This window comes from Bos grunniens, chromosome 17 (assembly GCF_055505025.1).
Source record: "Bos grunniens cultivar Pamir isolate PY7600 chromosome 17, Bosgru_T2T1.0, whole genome shotgun sequence".
In the NCBI taxonomy this organism is placed as follows: domain Eukaryota; kingdom Metazoa; phylum Chordata; class Mammalia; order Artiodactyla; family Bovidae; genus Bos; species Bos grunniens.
The window spans coordinates 49,593,320-49,615,686 of record NC_141181.1 but is presented as its reverse complement, the minus strand read 5'-3'; positions in this window follow the sequence as shown (position 1 = coordinate 49,615,686).

Here is a 22,367-nt window from a genome sequence, read left to right as displayed (position 1 = left end):
GAGTCCTACTTACTAGTGTCTTTGGTTCTGAGTGTATTTTGGTTTCTCTCTTCATATATATTTTAAAATATTTAATTTTTAGGAAAAAAATTTAAAATATTAAATATATTATGTATCTATACACATATATGTTTAAATCTTTTTTCCCTCTTGGCAAAGATTCCCTTGAAAACATAACATCAGAAAATACATTTCAGTGGAGTCTTGATGGCCCAGCCAATACGAGGGTGATACATGCTTTCTCTTTTCCATTATGGTTTATCACAGGGTATTAAATATAGTTCCTCGTGCTATACAGAAGCACCTTGTTGTCCATCCATTCACTCTATAATAGATTTGATCTGTTAATCCCAAACTCCCTCTCCATCTCTCCTCCACCCACTTCTTGGCAACCAGAGGTCTGTCCTCTATGTCTATGAGTCTGTTTCTGATTCATAGATAGATTCATTTGTGTCGTATTTTAGAGTACACATATAAATGATATCATATGGTATTTGTCTTTCTCTTTCTGACATACTTAACTCAGTATGAAACCCTCTAGGTCCACCCATTATTCCATTCTTTTTAATGGTTGAGTAGTATCCTATTGTAAATATATACTGCATCTTCACCTGTTGATGGGGTATTTAGGTTGCTTCCACGTCTAGGCTGTTGTAAACAGTGTTGCTATGAACCTAATATGTTTTTGAATTACAGTGTTTTCCAGATACATGCCCTGCAGTGGGATCGCTGGATTATATGTCAATTCTATTTTATTTTTCTGAGGAACCTCCATATTGTTTTCCACTGTGGCCGCATCAACTTACATTTCCACCAACAGTAGGAGGGTTCCCATTTCTCTGTTCAAGAGGGTCATGCTTCTTGTCTTTTGACAGCAGCATTGCAGTGGACAACTTATTAAGGAATTGGCAACAAAGGAGACAGGTTTCTACAGATATTAATGCCTAGGTGTTAATGCCTCAGCCTTTAGACTATCTGTTTTTAGGACCTCCTGAAAATAACCTAGCCATTTTAAAACTCTTCAAAGGTTAACAGCAATTTGATTCTGACCTTTGCAACAAAATGAAAATAATTTATTAATAATGGTAATAACAACCTACACTTAATGGCACTGAACAAAGACCATAAGTTGTTGTATAAATACTCATTGAATTCCCAAAATAACTCTATTAGCTTGATTCCATTATTATGTCTACTTAAGTGGAGATAATTTGCTTTAAATTAATTTTTGAAAATTGAAAGTATTAAATGTAATTGCCCTATCAGCTTAACAAAAAGAGTTTAAAATATAATTCATTGTGTGTGTGTGTGTGTTTTTTAACAGTACTTGTTAACTCAGTTAATTTGGGATTTTATCAGTGGGGGTGGGTTTACATCAAATTTTCTTTTAGGGCACATCTGATAAATAAAGGTCTATAGATTTTTTTTTTTTTTATCGTTTAAAACCAATTTGCTTATCTACTCATTCAGTCCAATAGGAATGTCTGTTTGCATCTTCAAGTTGAAATTTTCCATTGACTGCTCTTTTCTCTTAAAACCCCTTACTTACTCTGTGTAGGAAATAGACTAATGAAAAGCTTTAATTCTGTTTCCATCTACTGATCCTAACTGCCCTTTCCTCCTTTAGTATCCATTTTATGTGCAAACTCTGAGCCTGTAATTAAGATACCCCAAATATGTGACACTGGACTGTCACATTGTTTCTTAAAGGATAATTGAGATGATAATATAACATCTTTGGAATCTCTCACTTTATGCAGACACACAGTAGGTTTTTAGCTTCTATTCTCATTCTGTTTTTACCTATAACATCTTCTGCTGGGCCCTGGGACAATGGTTTTGCATGTTTTAATGGAACTTAATTCTCACAACAACCCTATGAGGTAACTTCTATTCATACCCTGATTTCACAGATGTGAAGACTGAGGCACAGAGTAATTTTCCCAAGGTCATAGCTATATTAGATTGAGAAATCAGAATTTAAAACCAGCAGGGACTGTCTCCTTTGCAATAAACCAGTAATCTAGTGAGTAAACTAATTTCCTGGACTTTTGTGAGCCATTTTAGCAAAGCAGTTGAACCCGGGGAGAGGGGTGTGGGAACCTCTGATTCATAGACAGTTGATCACAAGCACAGGTGATAACCTGGACTTGTCTGTCACTGGTGTCAGAAGTGGGATGTGGGTGTCTTGTAGGACTGAGCTCTTAATCTGTGGGATCTGATGCTATCTCCAGGTAGAGTATCACAATTGAGTTAAATTGCAGGGCACCCAGCTGGCGTCCAAGAATTGCTTGGAAATATGTAGAAACCCTCCATACAGTGGAACTGGTCATTGGCACCCTAAGTAGCTCTCTCCACCCCAATCTTCCTGCCCTCCACTGTTAAGAGTCTGGGCGTCTTGTATTAACATTAATAGTTTCGCTACATCCTGTGAGCACCTTATAAATAATCATTTTCTTAAACTGTCTTTATTTGTGCCAGAGATAGCCTAGTTTTACTGATAAAAAAATCTTGGGTTGTCAGTTTTCTGTTCATTTCTCTCTTAACACAATAGAAGCATAAATGTTCAATTGCAAACCCCAGCGACTCTCTGCTTCCTTTCTACTGTTGCCTTGCAAAAGTCAAGTGCAAATTCTTATTTTCACCTTGTTCTGACGGTTCTAAATCCTTTGTTATGTATCAGTCAATCAGCTCTATAAAGATATGAAATATGCATCTGAATACTTCCCAGGTTCTGTATCAAAGCAATGCACACTTAACAGTCATTCAAAGCACCCTTGAAGTGTGCAAAACTCATTATTTGAAAGAGAAAAATATGTTCCAGCTGTGAATGGCTTCTCTCTAAATGATTGAGACAAAGGATATTCATACTGTAGAATGAATCAAAGAACACACAATCTGGAGCATTTGAAGATATTTCTGTGGCAGGGTGATACAGAACAGCACCGAAGACCTCTCTCAAGACAGTGTTGAAAACCTTGAGTTTTACCAAAAAAGACAGTTCTGTCTTTTAGCACTCTGAATCTTCTTTGTGCCCTGTGTGCTCAGTCGTGTCTGACTTTTTGCAGCGCTTTGGAGGAGCCTGCCAGGCTCCTCTGCCCATGGGATTCTTCAGGCAAGAATACTAGAGTGGGTCGCCATTTCCTCTCCGAGGGGATCTTCCTAACCCAGGGATTAAACCCACGTCTCCTGCATCTTCTGCTTTGCAGGCAGATTCTTTATTTCTGAACCACAGAGGAAGCCTTTTCTTTAGAGGTTGCTGAATTAGGCCATGATTCTAATGTTTATAATTTCCTAAATATTATGTGATTTACCAAAAAATTATTCATTTTTAATTACGCAAATGATTGCTAGCACTTTCTTGACCATTCCTTGCTTGCTACAAAACCTGGTTCTTACCCTTTAAAATGGCTATTGCTTTTTAAAAACCTTAGCAGGGAGGAGGGTTCAGGATGGGGAACACATGTATACCTGTGGCGGATTCATTTTGATATTTGGCAAAACTAATACAATTATGTAAAGTTTAAAAATAAAATAAAATTTTAAAAAAAGTAAAAAAAAATAAATAAATAAAAACCTTTTCTTCCTTCCTCTTTCTTTTTACCTCTCCTCCATGGTCCTCTTCTCTGAGTCATGCATTTTATGTTCTAAGTTATTCCTGAAACACTTTGGTTTTATTTTCTTGCAGTTTTGGGGGAGCTTTTTGCTTTAACTGTAGCCAGATGAATGAATGGTACCATAAAAGATATCAGGAATGCCTGGACCCCCATCCTGCCCCCATTATTAACAGGCTGTGAGACCTGGTATCAACTGCAGAACTGTGTGTATAAAATAAGGCACTATGACTCATTTGTGGAATTTTTTTCAGAGGAATAAATTTTTTAAAAATTAATTTTTATTGGAGTATAGTTGCCTTACAATGTTGTGTTAGTTTCTACTGTACAGCAAAATGACTCAGCTATATGGATACATATATTCTTTTTTGAATTTCCTTCTGATTTGGGTTACCACACAGCACTGAGTTCCAGGTTCTCATTAATTATCTATTTTATACTTAGTATCAGTAGTGTATTTATGTCCTTCCCGGTCTCCCAAATAATCTCCTCACCCTTGGTGTCCACACATTTGGTCTCTACATCTGTGTCTCTATCTCTTTTTTGCAAATAAGATCATCTATGAAGGCTAGTTAAAACAAATTCCAGTTATACATGGAAGACTTACACACACTTACTTGTTGTTCAATCACTAAGTCATGTCCAACTCTTTGCGATCCCATGGACTGCCACATGCCAGGCTTCCCTGTCCTTCACTGTCTCCCAGAATTTGCTCACACTCATGCCCATTGACTCGGTGACGCCATCCAACAATCTCACCCTCTGTCATCCCTTTCTCCTCCTGCCCTCAATCTTTCCCAGCATCAGGTTCTTTTCCAAAGAGTTGTCTCTTTGCATCACGTGGCCAAGTATTGGAGCTTCAGCTTCAGCATCAGTATTTCCAATGAATATTCAGGGTTGATTTCCTTTGGGATTGACAGTTTGATCTCCTTGCAATCTAAGGGACACTCAAGAGCCTTCTCCAGCACCACAGTTGGAAAGCATTAATTCTTCAGCACTCTGCTTTGTTTATGGTCCAACTCTCACATTCTTCACCTAAGGAAGGGGTGGACATATCAGCACAATTCTGTCCAAGGAAAGAAGGAAGGCTAATAACTGGATTGTTGGTCTAAGGAAAGAAATTTTGGTGCCTGCAGAGAGGGTGGCCAGGAAGTGCTGGTCTGCTGTTGAATCTCAGAAAAAGCCTGGAAGTGGAGGTGCCAGGTACCTTTTAACAGTAGCCCAGAGATGGAGCTGAGGAGGATGCTAGTTCACAGTACCTGAACAGGGACAATTAGACCCCACATCCACCCCTTCTGCTCTCCTTGCTGGTCGAGGATCTGCGCTCCACCAGGGAAGTGATAGGAAACTGAGATGGGGACTTGGCTTTGGTGAATATGTCCATACCCCCCAGAATGGGAAGGATTGGATGAAATAAGAAATGAGGGAAGCATCCCATGGATGGATTGGGGAGGGTGACAGAACACCCTTGTTCTGGATTCAGGGGTGAGGCAGGATGTTCGTTTTTCCCTTTATTTTGCCCAGAGACATCAATGTGTTGAGAGGCAGCCAAGCTTGAGGATGAAGATGACAACTCTGCCAACAGAGGGTCTGGAATCTTGGCACTTATTGGCTGTGAGACCATCCGTAAGTCATATACGGTGTCTGGGCCTCAGTTTCCTCGTCTTTAAATGGGCATAAGAATCTTGCCAACTGCATAGGACTGTGGGGAGAGGGCAAAGGAGGTAACAGACGCAGGAGGGCATTAGAACAGGGTCTGAGACAAAGTAAGTGCTGTTACAAGTGTTTGCTACAAATCATTTTTCTCCTAAATGTTTTCCAGGACACACACACACATGCACTGGCATGACTATGTGGCTGTTCATTTGATAATTAAAAGGAAGGAAGGAAGGAAAAAAGGAAGAAAGGGAGAGAGAGAGGGAGGAAAAACAAAACAATGGAGGCAGAAAGAAATGAAATCTGTCAAGAATAAATCAGATTTATGTCAAATATGCACTACTGTATGCAAAATAGACAGCTAGGGTGAAGCTGCTGTCCAGCACAGGGAGCTCAGCTCGGGGCTCTGTGATGACCTGGAGGGGTGGGCTGAAGGGGTGGAGGGAGGTCCAAAAAGGAGGGCATGCTGATTCACTTCGCTGCACAGCAGAAATCAGCACAACATTGTAAAGCAACAATACTCCACTACAAATATTTTTTAATAAAATGCAAATCCAATCACAATAAAAAAAGAAAGAAATCAGGAGCTAAGTAAAATGCTACTTTTGGGGGAGTGATGAGAATGGCATAGGGGCATGTCACAAGACTTTAAGGCCCTATCAGGGTGCCTAGTTTTATAATTGAGAATTTTATGGATATAGACAACTAGGGGAAACATAGGAACAATGGGTTTAAATGTTTTCTTTTCCTACATTACCCTGTCTGAAATTTTCCTCAAGAAAAGGTTGAAATAAACAGATAACCTTTAAGGAATTTTTATTAGATGTGGCCGGGACTTATCCGATACTATAAATCACCCCAGAGCACTTACTATCAGGGTAAGTGCTGATAGTGTGTGTGCACGCGCACACACACTCCTCTGGAAATGTGTTTTCAGTTTTTTATTTTCCTGATCATGACCTAAGTTTTCCTGGTATTTTGCAGGATGTCACTAACAGTACTTGTATTTTTCTGAAACTATTTGAATCATTTCTTGATTTCAATGAAAACAATCAGCACTTATTAATCGTAAGATTTAACTTGTATTTTTTTCCTGTTCATATTGTGAGCTTCCTTCAGCTTCTTATTTTCCCTTGATATTTGTAAATCAAAAGATTTAAGCATCATCTGCAAACTTTGTTTCATTAAAAAAAAAAAATTCCCTCCTCCAGACCACTTGTAAAACATTCAGTAATGCTAATCCAGAGGCAAGTCTGTTGGTGAGTCATTATCCAGAAATATTCCTTTTTGCTTCTGCTTTTAAAAAATGAATTATTTCCTCCTCCTGCTGCTGCTGCTGCTAAGTCGCTTCAGTCGTGTCCGACTCTATGCGACCCCATAGACGGCAGCCCACCAGGCTCCCCCATCCCTGGGATTCTCCAGCCAAGAACGCTGGAGTGGGTTGTCATTTCCTTCTCCAATTATTTCCTCTTGACAAAGTGCTTTTCCTGAGCCCAAGACTGTTAATGAATTGAGCATGTATGGGTGTCAGTCATTGTCAGAGGGTTTTGCATAAAAGTTAAATTAATTGGCTCCACTTACTCCCTATTTTCTCTGCTGTTTTTTGGAATCAATGAGCTTGTGATATGTAATAAAAAGCAAATGTCACTTTGTTAGTGTCTTATCATAAGTGGTGCCAACTGTCCCATCTATTAATATAATAAGTGGGCATGGCTGGAGGGATAGCTCACAGGCATTTCCTTGGGTTGAGGTGATCAATAACCTGGAAATAGAAGCATCATAAAACACACTTGATAAATGTTTCTCTAGTGATGGAATATATTTGGAGGATGCATTTTTGCTTGGCTGTCATTTCAGCCCTGCTTGCCCTGATGTCAATAAGACGTAAATAATTCCAAGCTGCTGTACCTCTATCTACGGGAACTGAGAGTTAACTTTGTGTAAAGTACTGGTAGAAACTTTATCTCATGAAATCCTGGTGGCAACATTGATAAGTTGCGATCCTTCCCATTTAATGATTGAGGGTGTGGCGATTACTGGACGTTGAAGATTGTCTTAGAGTCATGTCATAAGCCTCCGAGCTGGGCCTGGAACCCAAGTCTATCTGATGGTGAAGTCTTTACTCTTTTCTGTGCCATTGTCATCACTTAATTTCTGCAGAGATCGTGGATCTTTGTGGTGCTATACAATGTATGAGATGCATTCACCTGTCAATGGACTTCTGGGTTCTTTCCTTTTCTGGGCTATAGGCACAGCCACACCACTTTTATTTGGCCTTAAAAAGAAGGAAATCCCTATCACAACATTGTAAAGCAACTGTACTGCAATAAAAATCAACTGATAAAAAAGAAAAAGTATATGTATGGCTGAGTCCCTTTGATGTTCACCTGAAAGTACCACAACATCATTAACTGGCTATTCCCCAACAAAAAATAAAAAGTTCAAAAATAAAACAATATTAAAAAAAGAAAAATCCTAAAATAAATGAATGAATGAATGAATAAATAGCTGAACCCAGCATTCTCTATTGCATTTTATCTTGGTGAAAAAAGTAAAGGTATCAAGAAAAGGTTATCCAGACAAAATTAAGACCAGTACAGATAGATGTTTTAATTCAAGCATCGTCTGGTGCAATTGATTTATTTGAATCTCAATGGCAGTATGCAATTTCCCATTAAAATAAAAGCCTTTTTCACAACTAAAAAAAAAAAAAGAAGGAAATCCCACCATTTGTGACAACATAGATAGGCCTGAAAAGCATAATGCTACCCAAATATGCTTTGTGGGTTGTCAAAAGAAGGTTTATTTTGAAAGTCATTTGAAAGATGGTGGTTTAAGGGAGGAGACCTAAGACCCAAAGGCTGTAGATTTCAGATTCATATTTTTTCCAACTCCTACCAATGGTTTTGGGCATGCCGAAATTTGCCTTCTTTGATAATTTCTTTGGCAATTCCCAGGAAATTGGTAGATTCCTGGAGAAGGGATCTTTTCTCATAAGCCATCTTTGTTTTATTTTATTTTTTAAAACTGGTGTATAGTTACAATATTGGTTTAGTTTCTGCAATATAATGAAGTGGGGCTTCCCTAGTAGCTCAGTTGGTAAAGAATCTGCCTGCAATGCAGGAGACCTGGGTTCGATTACTGGGTTGGAAAGATGTCCTGCAGAAGGAAATGGCAACCCACTCCAGTACTCTTGCCTGGAGAATTCCATGGACAGAGGAGCCTGGCGGGCTACAATCCGTGGGGTCACAAAGAGTCGGACGCGACTGTGTGACTAAATTTCACTTTTCAATGAAGGGAATCAGCCATATGCATACATATATCCCCTACCCTTTGGACTTCCCTTTCATGGCTCGCCCTCAGTCCCACCCATCTAGGTCATCACAGAGCACCGACTTCAGCTCCCTGTGCGGTTTAGCAGCTTCCCTCCAGCTATCTGTTTTCAAATGGCGGTGCACAGCTGTCCATCTGAATCTGCCAATTCACCTCCACCCCTCACACACACACATGTCCATTTCCTGCCCTGTAGTAGAGTAAAACTTTATTTCCAGGAGACTGTGTTAGCTGGAGATGGGTATATATATATTTTAAACATCAATGTAGATGTAATATGTTCAACAAAGTGAAACAGGCTCCCCCAGAGGTGAAGAAGGGAGGGTTTCTAGTTTTTGCTTATCATCTTGCTGCAAACAGACATCCACACATGGAAATAGTCCCCAGCACCTCCATTACACCACACGCACGAAGCTTCCTTGGCAATATTTGGCCAAATTCGGGCTGATTATTCAGGAAGCACAGCTGGCTTCCATGCTGGGGAAGAACAAAGAAATTGCAGCTGGAGGAGGGGGAGGAGTTTTCTCGGAGAAAAACTGATGCCTAGTGATCAGGGCCTTTTTTTGTTTCTGTTTAAACTGAGGAAACCGGCTTCAGAGCTTGCCTTTGCCGCTGTCCACACTGGGAGAAATGCCAGCGCGAAGCAGGGGAGCATGCGCACCTGCTTCCTCTCCGAGCCGGCCCACCTGGGGGCCTCCCTGAGTACAGCAGCCCTCGGCCTGGCTTTCGCTATAATTTTGAGAGGCAACCCAGCCCTAGGAGATTACTCAGTGTAGCCTTGTTTTACAGAGTTATTGGGTTTCTTGTAATAAAATCAGTGAGTATCAGTGACATTTGATTAAAAAGTGACACTCTTAAAGACACATCCAACTTATAAACTGAATCCACCTGGGTGTCTGTTTTGTTTTGGATTTGTTTCGTTTTTTTGTTTGTTTGTTTTTTGATTGGGTCCTCCTAACGCTTCAGTACTTTGGCCACCTGATGCAAAGAGCTGACTTATTGGAAAAGACCCTAATGCTGGGAAAGATGGAAGGCAAAAGGAGAAGTGGGCAGCAGAGGATGAGATGGTTGGATGGCATCACTGACTCAATGGACGTGAGTTTGAGCAAACTCTGGGAGATAGTGGAGGACAGGGGAGCCTGGCACATTGGAGTCCATGCGATCACAAAGAGTCAGACAGGACTTATCAACTGAACAACAACGGCAACAATCTAATGCTTCACCATCCTGGCTTCAGTTCAGGAATGTTAAAAAATACTGACCTTCCCCCAGAAACATGGACTCACATTTTCTTTCTTTCTTTTTTTTTTGTTTGAACCCACCTTTCCAGGAATAAGATCCAGCCGTCAGTATTGAAACAAGAATGTTGAAACAACAGTTGACACAACACTAACTAAAAAAAACTTTGCAGGTGATTCAAATGTACAGCCAAGGATGAGAACCGCAGGCCTCATCCTTGGATTAAAATATATGTCAGGGCAAGTCTTGAGCCTCAGAAGAATACTGAGGATTTCTCTCATTGATAAAGTGCACTGACAATGACAGAAATCTGTAGGATGGAAGTAAACAAACAAACCTCAAGGTCCACAGTGCAGGTCTCATTTGTCATAGACCAGCCAACATCCCACCTGTGTGATGATAAGTGGCTTTAGTTGTGCAGGTTTCCCTGCCCTTCACAGTTGGGATCTGGGGGTTTCTACTGGTGATGATAAAGAATGGTTCTCAGACATTTCCATGGCAGAGGAGGTGAGTTATTACTCTGGGTTAAGTTTAACGAGGGAAAATATAAGGCTGATGAGATGCTTTGTAGGAAGATCTGCTTTTCCCAAAGTACTGATGCTGCTGGCTTAGTCTTCTAACCTTGCACAGGGATGAGAGGCGGAAGCTAAGGTTGTTTTATGGTCTTTGAGATAAAATGATCAGTCACAGATTTTTATTTTTTAATTAATTTATTATTATATTGCCATGCCCAGTGGCTTGCAGGATCTTAGTTCCCAACCAGGGATGGAACCCATGCCTTCTGCAGTAGAAGCATGGAGTCCTAACCACTGGACTGCCAGGGAAGTTCCCAAGTCATAGATTTTTAAATATCCATCTAATAATGTTGGGAACTTATCAAGTCTGTGAATGCCTATGCTCTTGGCCTCAAGGGATCTGGGTACCTGAATATAAGAACTGATCCTTCTTGCTCATTGTTCTTTTACTGAGAGATACTGATGATTTTAGAATTTTTAGTGACCAGTAATTCAAATTTGTCTGGAAATGGAAGTTTTCCCAGGATACAGGATTTTTCAGTTCTAAGACCATACCATCCACAGTTGGTCACCCTAACACTGCAAACTAGGTCTTTAATAGACAACCCCACAGATGCACTTGACTTCCTCATCCAAAGTGTGTGTCCGCTGCACACCAATTGTGAGTTTTTTGAAACTCTAAGATTATTCTTTATGGTAACTTGCCCCAAACATTCTTTGTTTTTGTTGTTTGTTGTTAAGTCATGTCCATCTCCTTGCAATCCCATGGACTGTGGCCTACCAGGCTCTTCTGTTCATGGGATTGCCCAGGCAAGAATATTGGAGTGGGACACCATTTCCTTCTCCAGAGGATCTTCCTGAATCAGGAATTGAACCTGTGTCTCCTGCCTTGGCAGGTGGATTCTTTTCCTCTAAGTCACTAGGGAAGCCATTCTGCTGCTGCTGCTGCTAAGCTTCAGTTGTGTCTGACTCTTCGCGACCCCATGGACTGCAGCCTACCAGGCTTCTCCATCCATGGGATTTTCCAGGTAAGAGTACTGGAGTGAGGTGCCATTGCCTTTTCCAAGGGAAGCCATTCTAGACTTGTCCAAATGATACAACCCCACTTTCTCCACTCTATACTTTTACATGGTGAGTCCTTTAATACTTTCAGGCTCCACTCAGGGCAAAAGAGTCTGTTCCATGAGTTTTAAAATTGGCAAAGGAGTGTGATTTGGTGCTTACAGGTGGCGTGCAGAAGCTGGTCTAAGAATGTTTTGAGGAATTTACTGCTGAGACATTCTCTTGTACTTTGATAAAACTGAGGAAGAGATAACTTTACTTAAAAGTATTCATCTTTGCTTTCTTGTCTAGTACCTTTGAGCTTCTGTATGTGAAGCAAACCTCATAAGATAGCCATTAGAAAAACCTGTTAATCAACCAAGCTAAGTTGATCAAGAGTACATCATTATCTATCTGATGTACATTATTATATATACAGATATATCCATTATTCGCACTGAAGTCAGGGACCACCATTTTGACAGCCATATTAGTATAGAAGGAAAAACAGTCAAGGGATCATTTTGGTAGAGTTTTATGGCCTAGGCTGGGTCATTTTTGGGTAGGTCTTACAAGGCAGGAAAAGAGTAGGGATTAGTTTGGAATTTGTGATCACAAGGACCAAAGTTTTGAATAGAGTCATGATGAGAAAACTGTAAATCATGGTAAGCAGGATATTTTAGCTTGTTTACAGTTTCATTCTGACTCGAGTATTCCTTGGAGCAAGAAGAAAGATCGTTTGTGCTTGTTTTGAGTATTATTTAATATAGGAACAAGAAAATATGTGTGGTCTTATTTAATACAGAAACAGGTCATCACCCTGGTTTTGATTCACAAGTCTTTTAATATTGTGGTCACCTATTGATTTTAGGGAGAGGACAGTATGTAGTAGATTTTGCTTTTCTCTTCAGAGGATTCTCTCGCCTGGGAAATATTATGTCAAATCTTGGTGGGTTCGTTAATGTTGAGAATAACTCCCACTCCCACAGGTGGTGAGACTGTGATCTGTCTGAAATAAGTCAAAAACTCTTCCTGGAATTTGATTTGTAAGCAGGAACATACAATAATTTTAAAAATGCTTGTAGGAACTTCCCTGGAGAACCAGTGGTTAAGTTTCCTTGTTTCCAATGAAAGGGGAGCAGGTTGGACCCATGGTTAGGGAATTAAAATCTCACATGCCATGTGGTGAGGCCAAGAATAAATAAATGGCTGTAGTTGATTTTTCCAGCTGGTTCATTTCTTTAATCCTTTCCCTAAAATTACCTTGTGACAGTAATTTTAGGGAAACCTAGAGTTGATCATATTAAGTGAAATAAGTCAGATAAAGACAAACACCATATGAAATCACTTATAGATGGAGTCTAAAAATGATACAAATAAGCTTATTTACAAAACAGAAACAGACTCACAGGCTTTCTGAGTTTCCCTTCAAGTACTCTCACATTGTATCAATTTTTTCTTTATTTTGTTGTAGTTATCTCAGTGAGTCAGAAAATTTGCCCCTGTTAGTTTAACCAGAAAGGGCTATTTGACACATTCAACAATTATTTACAATAATATTATTTTCTGCACAGCCCATGTACTATCTCTATATATCAATGTATCAATCTCAAGAAATGAATGCATAAGAAAACTACACTTGAGAATTAGCTACTTAACCATCTAAGCAATCTCTTTTCCCAGAGGTGGGAGATAATGTCCTTTTCATTCAGAAATATTTTTCATGTGTTTTTCTTTATTCAACCTTGATCTGAATTCCTGCCAAGTGCCAGGCACTGTTCCAGGGGTTAGGAATCCCAGGGTACTGTGCTCAGTTGCTCAGTCACGTCTGACTCTTTGTGACCCCATGGACTGTAGCTTGCCAGGTTCCTCTGTCCATGGGATTTTCCAGGTGAGAATACCAGAGTGGGTTGCCATTCCCTTCTCTTGCCATTCCCTTCTCCAGGGGATCTTCCTGACCCAGGGATCGAACCCTGGACTCTCACATCTCCTATACTGGCAGGCAGATTCTTTACCACTAGTGCTGCCTGGGAATACCACAGTATAGAGAATCCCTGTTGCTCTCACGGAATGCGAGCAAGGAAATATATGTCAAATAGCAATCAATTTTAAAGAAAAATAAAGATTAAGTATGATAAAGTGTGCTGGTAAGTGAGGAGGAGAGTTGCTATTCTATCAAAGGTGGGTCAAGGATGACTTTTTACTGAAATGTGATGTTTGGAGATTTCCCTGGTGATCCAATGGTTAGGAGTCCATGCTTCCACAGCAGAGAGTGTTGAGTTCCATCCCTGATTTGGGAACTAGGATCCTGCAAGTCTTACACTGCAGCTAAAACAAAAACCAAAACCTTTTTCTAAAAGCCTTTAGGCATCACACAGATATGCTAAAACACATACAAATAATCTCATAGCAAACAAAATGCATATTAATCATCATTAGCGTCAAAATAATGACAGAAACATTAAATACATCTAAAATGACTGATTATCTCCATAATAGTCTACTTTGATAGTAGACAGTGACAGGATAGGTATTGGAACTTCCCTGATGGTCCAGTGGTTAAGACTCTGTGCTGGGCTTTCCTGGTGGCTCAGTGGTAAAGCATTCATTTGCCAATGCAGGAGACATGGGTTTGGTCCCTGAGCCAGGAAGATCCCGCATGCCGAGGGGCAGCTAAGACCATGCGACAACACAACTATTGAGCCTGTGCTCCAGAGCCCACAGGCTGCAACGCCTGAGCCTGTGCGCTGCAACCACTGAAGCCCGTGTGCCCTAAAGCCCATACTCCACAAGAAAAGAAGTCATCGCAGTGAGAAACCCGCACACCGCAACTGGAGAGTAGTCCCCGAAAGCAATGAAGATCCAGCATAAGCCAAAGATAAATATATAATTATTAAAAAAATAAAAAAGACTCTGTGCTTCCAATGCAGGGGGCATAGGTTTGACCCCTTGTCAGGGAACTAATATCCTACGTTCCATGTGGGCCAAAAAAAGAGAAAAGAAAGTAGAGGTATTATCCAATGTTAGTAATAGTCTCTGGAAGAGAATCAATTCATGCAAATTTGGCAAGGAGGTAATCAATCAGTTATGCCTGAGGACCAGGATTTTGAACTCATTTTTCATATCTGAGCTACACAAGACACCTGGAAGACATCGTGACATAAAGAAGCCACAGCCTGTTTAGGAGCGGAGATAACACATGGATGCGTGCAGTGCTGTAGGAGCTGGTGATACCCAGCCAGCTGGGGTAGGGGGGCAGGCACCTTTCTAGGGAGGACTTCCACTGATCCTTGGAACTGGAGCAGGGAAAGAAGACAGAAGGTAAGGTCAAAGATGCTGAAACTTAGAAGAGATGAGGCTATGCCTGAGGATGAGGAAACTCACCTGTAAAAAGTTGGGGGTACCTTTTGAAGAGCGATGAGCCAGGTGACAAACAGTAAAGAGAGCTTATATCTTTTAAACATGGACAAGTGCATTCTTTCTTTTTTTCTCCAACTTTTAAAAAACAATTGGTTGTATTGGGTCTTAGCTGTGGCATGTGGGATCTATTTCCCTCACCAGGGATGGAACCCAGGCCCCCTGCATTGGGAACACAGATTCTTAACCACTGGACGGCTAGGGAAGCCCCAAGAGCACTATTTCTTGTAATCCTTTCAGGAACCCATGAGGGTACATACACACATACATACACACATTTAACCTCTTCAGATTTTAGTATGTTTTCTTACAGAGGGAAAAATCTCCAGAATTTCTGCCCCCACTACAGCTTTGTTCCTCAGCTCCAATGAGAAAAGAGTAAGTTTGGTGTTACATCTTGACTTTGTGTTTCTAAGTGTCATGAGTTTAATGACATTAAGACTGTGTTGGCCTCCAGGAGTAATTCTTACTGTAACAGATTTTTGCCTTTGCAGTGAATTCAGAAAGTAATCCTCAGAATTAGTTGCAACACTGGTCCTATGCATATTCCTAATTTACAGGTGATAAACAAAATGAAAAACAGGGAAAGTATCTTCTGTACAGAAACATTTCCAGCTAATCGTGAAGAAGACATATTGGAATTAGAAAGTCATCATTCGGAAAGACTTATCTAGATCAGAACCATCAATGCTGAGCCCACTTAATGTGAGATGGTTAAAGATGGCACCGCTGGACCCCACTGGCCAACCAAAACATTTGCCTGCACGTGCAACGTGGCAGGAAGTGCAAACACAACCAATGAAATATTCTTGCCAAAAGACGTCAATGCAATCTAATCAAGCCTCCAGAGAAAAAGAGGGAAGGGAACTTCTTACAGGTTACAAGACTCTTAGGAGAGATGCCAACTAAATGCAACATTTTTTTTTTAATGCCAGTTCAAGCAAACTGGCTATTATAAGAACATTTGAAGGCAATCAGTAAATTTAAGAAACACTGTCTGAATGTTAGACAACATTAAAGAATCCCTTTAATGTTGTTAAGGGTTATAATGGCTTTGTAATTGTGCCTCCAAAGTCATTATTTATTAGATATATACACTAAGGCATTGGTTATTGAAAGTAGATTGGTGTTTGTAACGTATTTTAAAATACACCAGAAAAGAAAATGAGATTACTCAGAAGTTGATAAATGGTGAATAAGCCCATGAACATTCACAACATTTTCTTCTCTAGTTTTATTATTTCCACCATCAAGAGTTTTAAAATGTATAAAAGGAAAAATATATAAAATATTCCATGTCCATCTCTATAGCTCTCTTTGTTTACTTGGATTTATTTTTCTTCTAATCACTTTTCATTCCCTCCTACAGAATGTATTTCCCCCCTCCAGCATGTAAACTCATGAAGAATAGTCTTTATTTGATGTGTTGATGGTTGGATTAACCTCCGGTATGTAGAACAGGGTCTGGCACACACTGAGAGCCTGATGAACAGTGTGAGTGTTAAATGATAATGTTGATAAAAAAATAAAAATAAAGTTAAAGAACAGGAAAGTATTTATGTCTTATGAAACAGTCCAGGAGTATGTGTCCAGGAAGATAATAACTTTGGAAAACCTTACATTTCACCCCTCCCATTTAGAGATTCACAAAACACTTTAATGTTAATGCCTCTTGAAAACCTCCCCTTAAAGAATCTTGCTTACTTTTTGAAGAACTGACTTACTTCATTATAACGCTAACACTTCCCAGGATTTATCCTTACAAAAGACACCATGGAAGATGCTCACTTTCAGACTGAAAGAGATATACTTTGAGAGGGTAAGGAATGAGAACCCAGCTTGGGACATGCTTTAGTCTGGAAGAGGGGTCGGAGAGCCAGAGAGGTGGAACATCGGAACTGGAGCTTCATGCTTTCCTCATTGGTTCTCTAGCCACATGTTTTCAGAGATTCTCTAAATAAAATACCAATGGCCCTCTACCTTAAAGAGGGATGTGGAGGGGAGTGAAGGGCAGAAGGGAAAAGCCACACCAGTGCTTTGTGGAGACACCAGAGGCAGAAACAATCAATGCCTCCAGGGAAGCATATTAAAAAAAAACAAAACAGTTTTTTTTTTATTCAAGTATAGTTGATTTGCAATACTGTGTAAATTTCTGCTGTACAGAAAATGATTCAGTTATACCTATATACACATTCTTTTTCATAATGCCTTATCACAGGATATGGAAGATAGTCCCCTGTGCTATACAGTAGGTCCTCGCTGCTATCATTCTATATGTATCTGCTAATTCTACTTGAATCTGCTAATCCCAAAGTACCTATCCAGCCATCACCTACCCCTTCACTTTGGCAAGCATGTTTGTTCTCTATGTCTGTGAGTCTGTTTCTTTTTCATAGGTAGGTTCATTTGTGCCACGTTTTAGATTTCATATACAAGCGATATCATATGGTATTTGTCTCTCTCTTTCTGACTTGTTTCACTTAGTATGATAATCTATAATCCCATTCATGTTGTTGCAAATGGCATTATTTTGTTCTTTTTCATGGCTGAGTAATATTCAACTTCCCTGGTGGCTCAGATGGTAAAGCGTCTGTCTACAAGGCGGTAGACCCAGGTTCGATCCCTGGATTGGGAAGATCCCCTGGAGAAGGAAATGGCAATCCACTCCAGGACTATTGCCTGGAAAATCCCATGGACAGAGGAGCCTGGTAGACTGCAGTCCATGGGGTCGCAGAGTCGGACACAACTGAGTGACTTCACTTTCACTTTCTATATATATACATATTCTACTATGTATATACATATATATATATATATATATATACACACAGCACATCTTTTTTATCCATTCATCTGTTGATTGACACTTAGGTTACTTCCACGTCTTGCCTATCGTGAATAGTGCTGCCATGAACATTGAGGTACATGTATCTTTTTGAATTAGAGTTTTTTCTGGATATGCCCAGGAGTAGGATGGGTGGATCATATAGTAATTCTAGTTTTAGATTTTTGAGGAACTTACATATTGCTTTCCACAGTGGCCGTACCAACTTATACTCCTACCAACAGTGTAGGAGGGGACCTTTTCAGAGAAGCCTCTCTGTACCCCATACCACCTGCCAGGGCATGGAATCCAGAGATACTCTTTCAATGCACAACCAGAACCAGATTATCTCTCTGAAGCCCACCCTAGAAAAATGAGATCAAAAGGTTCTTGTGTTTCTACCTCACTTTGAAATAATCTACAAATGTTTCCAGAAATGCCTGAATTTGGAACCTTTCTGTTCCCCAGCCTCCAACCATGTCTAAGCCACTTACCCTTTGACATTCAGAGTTCTCCCCTGGCAAGGGCAGGGGGAGGGGAGCCAAAAGAGTAAGAACAAAAATATCTTTTTAAAAATCCAAATGCAACAAGAACAGAAAGCAAAATCTTTAATAGCCAGATTTGTCAAGTCTCTCTTAAAACATAATTATTTCAATACATTCAGTACATTCTCCACTACTGCCTGTTTTAAAAGAGGTAGCAAGGTGAACTCTGCTCAGCAAACCTTCATAAAAATCTAAGTTTAAATTTTCATTGGGGAGGAAATTAAACAGAAAGACACAAAAGCATGAAGTGAATTTTTATTGTGAGTAAGGAGGGCTTCCCAGGTAGCTCATATGGTAAAGAATCTGCCCACAATGAGGGAGACTTGAGTTCAGTCCCTGAATTGGGAAGATCCCCTGGAGAAGGGCATTGCAGTCCACTCCGGTATTCTTGCCTGGAGACATCTATGGACAAAGGAGCCTGGCAGACTATTGTCCATGGAGTCTCAAAGAACTGGACACAACTGAATGACTAACACTTTCACTTTAGAGAGGATCAGGGGTTACCCAGGTGGTGCTAGTGGTAAAGAATCTGCCTGTCAATGTAGGAGGTGTAAGAAACATGGGTTCTATCCCTGAGTTGGGAAGATCCCCTGGAGGAGGGCATGGCAACCCACTCCAGTATTCTTGCCTGGAGAATTCCATGGACAGAGAAGCCTTGTGGGTTACAGGTCCATAGGATCTCAAAGAGTCAGACACACCTGAAGCGACTTATCACACGTACAAGGAGGACAAGAGAAGCATCCATCATGTCCACCACAGATACCGAATGCATTGTCCATTTCAAGGAGCTGGGGTGTGTGGAGCAACTTATAACTTGAGGGAAAGTTACTAGACTCCTCTCAAACCACCTTCTCTAATCCTGTAAGAAGCCTTTCTGGAGTTCACGCATCACCTCCGAGCAAGAACATGTGTTTGTAAGGAAAGGGATGCTCTGCATCCCCCAGCATCTCTCATTAAGCTCTGCAAGTCCTCAGGTCACCTTCACAGCTGGGGCTTCTGCCCTGGATCATTTGCAGGTGCTCCGTATTTCTTCCTGGGAAATAAGCCTAATTGATATATTTTCCAGCGTGTTGCCTCAGTCCTGCAGGAACCCATGGAACTAAATGAAAATCTATGTTTCACAGTTTGGATGAGAAGGTAGTCGTGTCTGTATTAAAATTAATGAGAGCAGCAGCACAAGCCACCGACTTCAATTTCTTCAAGGCAGCGTGAACGTCCTGTCCGAAGTGCCAAGGGAGCAACTGCTATTTGAGTCCATGACCATGTTTTAAGCTTTAATAATATTTGGTCTGAAAATGAGTAATACAGGTCCTCTGGGATTTGAATCTGTGTACTACATTACTTTCTTTCATTTCAAAGATTATTATCTTGTAATTGCCGTGCACTTGCCCGGCACTTACTGTTTACCAAGCACTGCTCTGATAGCCTTAAACTTGCCTACTTATTGCCCACTTACTGAATTCTCTAACCAGCCCTATGAGATAAGTGCTATAGTTATCCTTTTCTTACAGACAGGGCTACTGAGGTACAGAGATGCTATGCAGCCCACTGGGGACGTACCCAGGATGCCATCTGAAGCAGGTCAACTGGAGTCTGTGTTTTTAACTCTATGGCAATGGCCCTTAGGGAGTTATGTGTTAGAGCCAGCTGGGACACTTGTTTTTTTTAATGTGGGACTTCCACTTTCCTGATGATCCAAGAATGTGGCTAAGAATCTGCCAAAGCAGGGGACACAGGTTCAAACCTTGGTCTGGGAGGATTCCATATATCTCAGGACAACTAAACCCATGCTCCACAACTACTGAGTCCACTCTAGAGCTACCAAGCTCCACAAGAGAAGTCACTGCAATTAGAAGCCCGTTCCCCACAAGTCGAGTGTAGCCCCCACTTGCCACAACTAGAGAACACCTGTACAGTAAGGAATATCCAGTGTAGCAAAAATAATAAATAAATTAAAACATCCACGCACAAGGTAGATTCCAAACAAGTAGTTCAGAAAACCTGCCTGGGGGAGATTACGGTAGAAGGACATTAAGACCAAGCTGTATCACTAGCTGACTGAGGGTGGGGCACTTAAGTAATTCATTTAACCTCTCTAAGCTCAGTAGTCCCATCTGTCAAATGGGACAGTCCTGACTCCCACCTAGTAAGGCTGTTGTAAGGATTCCATGTAGAGTGGTCACCTGTCCTAGTTAACTCAGACTGAGCAGGGTCTTGGGACCTAGGACTTCTAGCACTTAAACGGAACAGGTGGGGAAAAACTGAGACTGCTTTTGTATTATCCGAAAATGAGCTGATGCTATCATATCAGTGCACATTCCTCCAAGCGCTCGTAAGCAGACAGCATGCAGTGGTTATTGGATTCATGTTTTATATACATCTATTTTGCTTTAAGGGGCTTCCATGGTGGCTCAGTGGTAAAGAACCTGCCTGCTAATGCAGGAAACTAGGGTTCAACCCCTGAGTGAGGAAGACCCCCTGGAAAAGGAAATGGCAACCCACGCTAGTATTCTTGTCTGAGAAATCCCATGGACAGAGGAGCCTGGCAGACTATAGTCCATGGGGGTCACAGAAAGACTTGGACATGACTTAGCAACTAAACAACAACAATTTTGCTTTAAAGTCATCTCATATCTAAGGGATTTTCAAGGCAGGAATGAGCAGGCACATTGTAAGATCAGAGGACAGTCAGTGTGACTGGACCATATAAAGCAAGAGGTTGCTATGGTCAATCTCAGAGGGAAGAAAAGTAATAAAAATCCAGAGAACAATAAACAGGGATAGAGATTCAGTCTGCTCACATTAAGTAAACCTCAGTAGCTGAGAGTATCAGATGGGGAAATGACCAGAGAAAGTCATGCACTGGGACTTGGCGTCATTCAGGAGAGGAAGATATTTCTGATCTGTGGATTGGCAGGGGTTTGTGTTTGTCTGCGTTTGGATAAGATTAAGGTGTGGTCTTGTCACAATCCACCCTGGTAACAGAGTGGGTTTCTCTGAATGTCCATGACCTGTGAATGTATCTGTGTTTTATAAGAGAACAGCAAGGTCTATCCAAGATGTCAGGGGCCATTTTTCTTTTTATTCATTGGGCTACTACAATAAAATAAAATAATTGAAATGCAGCCCTCATTGAGTTGACAATCAGAGACCAAAGATTGGGATTCAATAAAAAGTAAGTTATGATTAATTGCTTCCTTAATCTTATCATAAGTCTGCTGCTGCTAAGTCACTTCAGTCGTGTCTGACTTGGTGAGACCCCATAGACAGCAGTCCACCAGGCTCCCCCGTCCCTGGGATTCTCCAGGCAAGAACACTGGAGTGGGTTGCTTATTAAGGATGTCAGGGACTTTCCTGGTGGTCCAGTGGCTAAGCCTCCCCACTCCCAATGCAGGTGCCCAGGTTCAATCCCTGGTCAGGGAGCTAGATCCTGCATGCTGCATCTACAAGTTTGAATGCTACAACTAAAGATCCCAAGTGCTGTGACTAAGATCAGGTGCAGCCAAATAAATAAATAAATAAATTTTAAAAAGCATGTCAATTGATTTGGGGGAGAGGAGTGGAGTGGAGGAGATGAGCAATAGAGAACACAGGTCTTCTGGTGGTTGAGAAATAGCTAGGGCCAGGCATAATTTATTCCCATTTGTATATTGAAAGATGAAAAAAGCATAGACAAATTGTGTTGTATTTTAATACTTACAATTACATTGATTATGCACTCATGCATAATGACTGCTTTTGCTGCTGCTGCTGCTGCTAAGTCACTTCAGTCGTGTCCGACTGTGCGACCCCATAGACGGCAGCCCACCAGGCTCCCCCGTCCCTGGGATTCTCCAGGCAAGAACACTGGAGTGGGTTGCCATTTCCTTCTCCAATGCATCAAAGTGAAAAGTTAAAAGTGAAATTGAAGTCGCTCAGTCGTGTCTGACTCTTAGCGACCCCATGGACTGCAGCCTACCAGTCTCCTCCATCCATGGACTGCTTTTGAGATCATGACAAATGCCCATCTTGAAATCCCTATATCGGCCTGAGGCCTGGGTCATGTGACCCTTTAATCACACTCTTTTGTCCGCTGGACACTTCAATGGTGATACCACATCTCAGAGTGAGGCGTTTTAGCCAAGCAGATGTTAGCTTCTAATGAAAACAGAATATAGAATAAATAAGTCCTTGTTAAACTAAA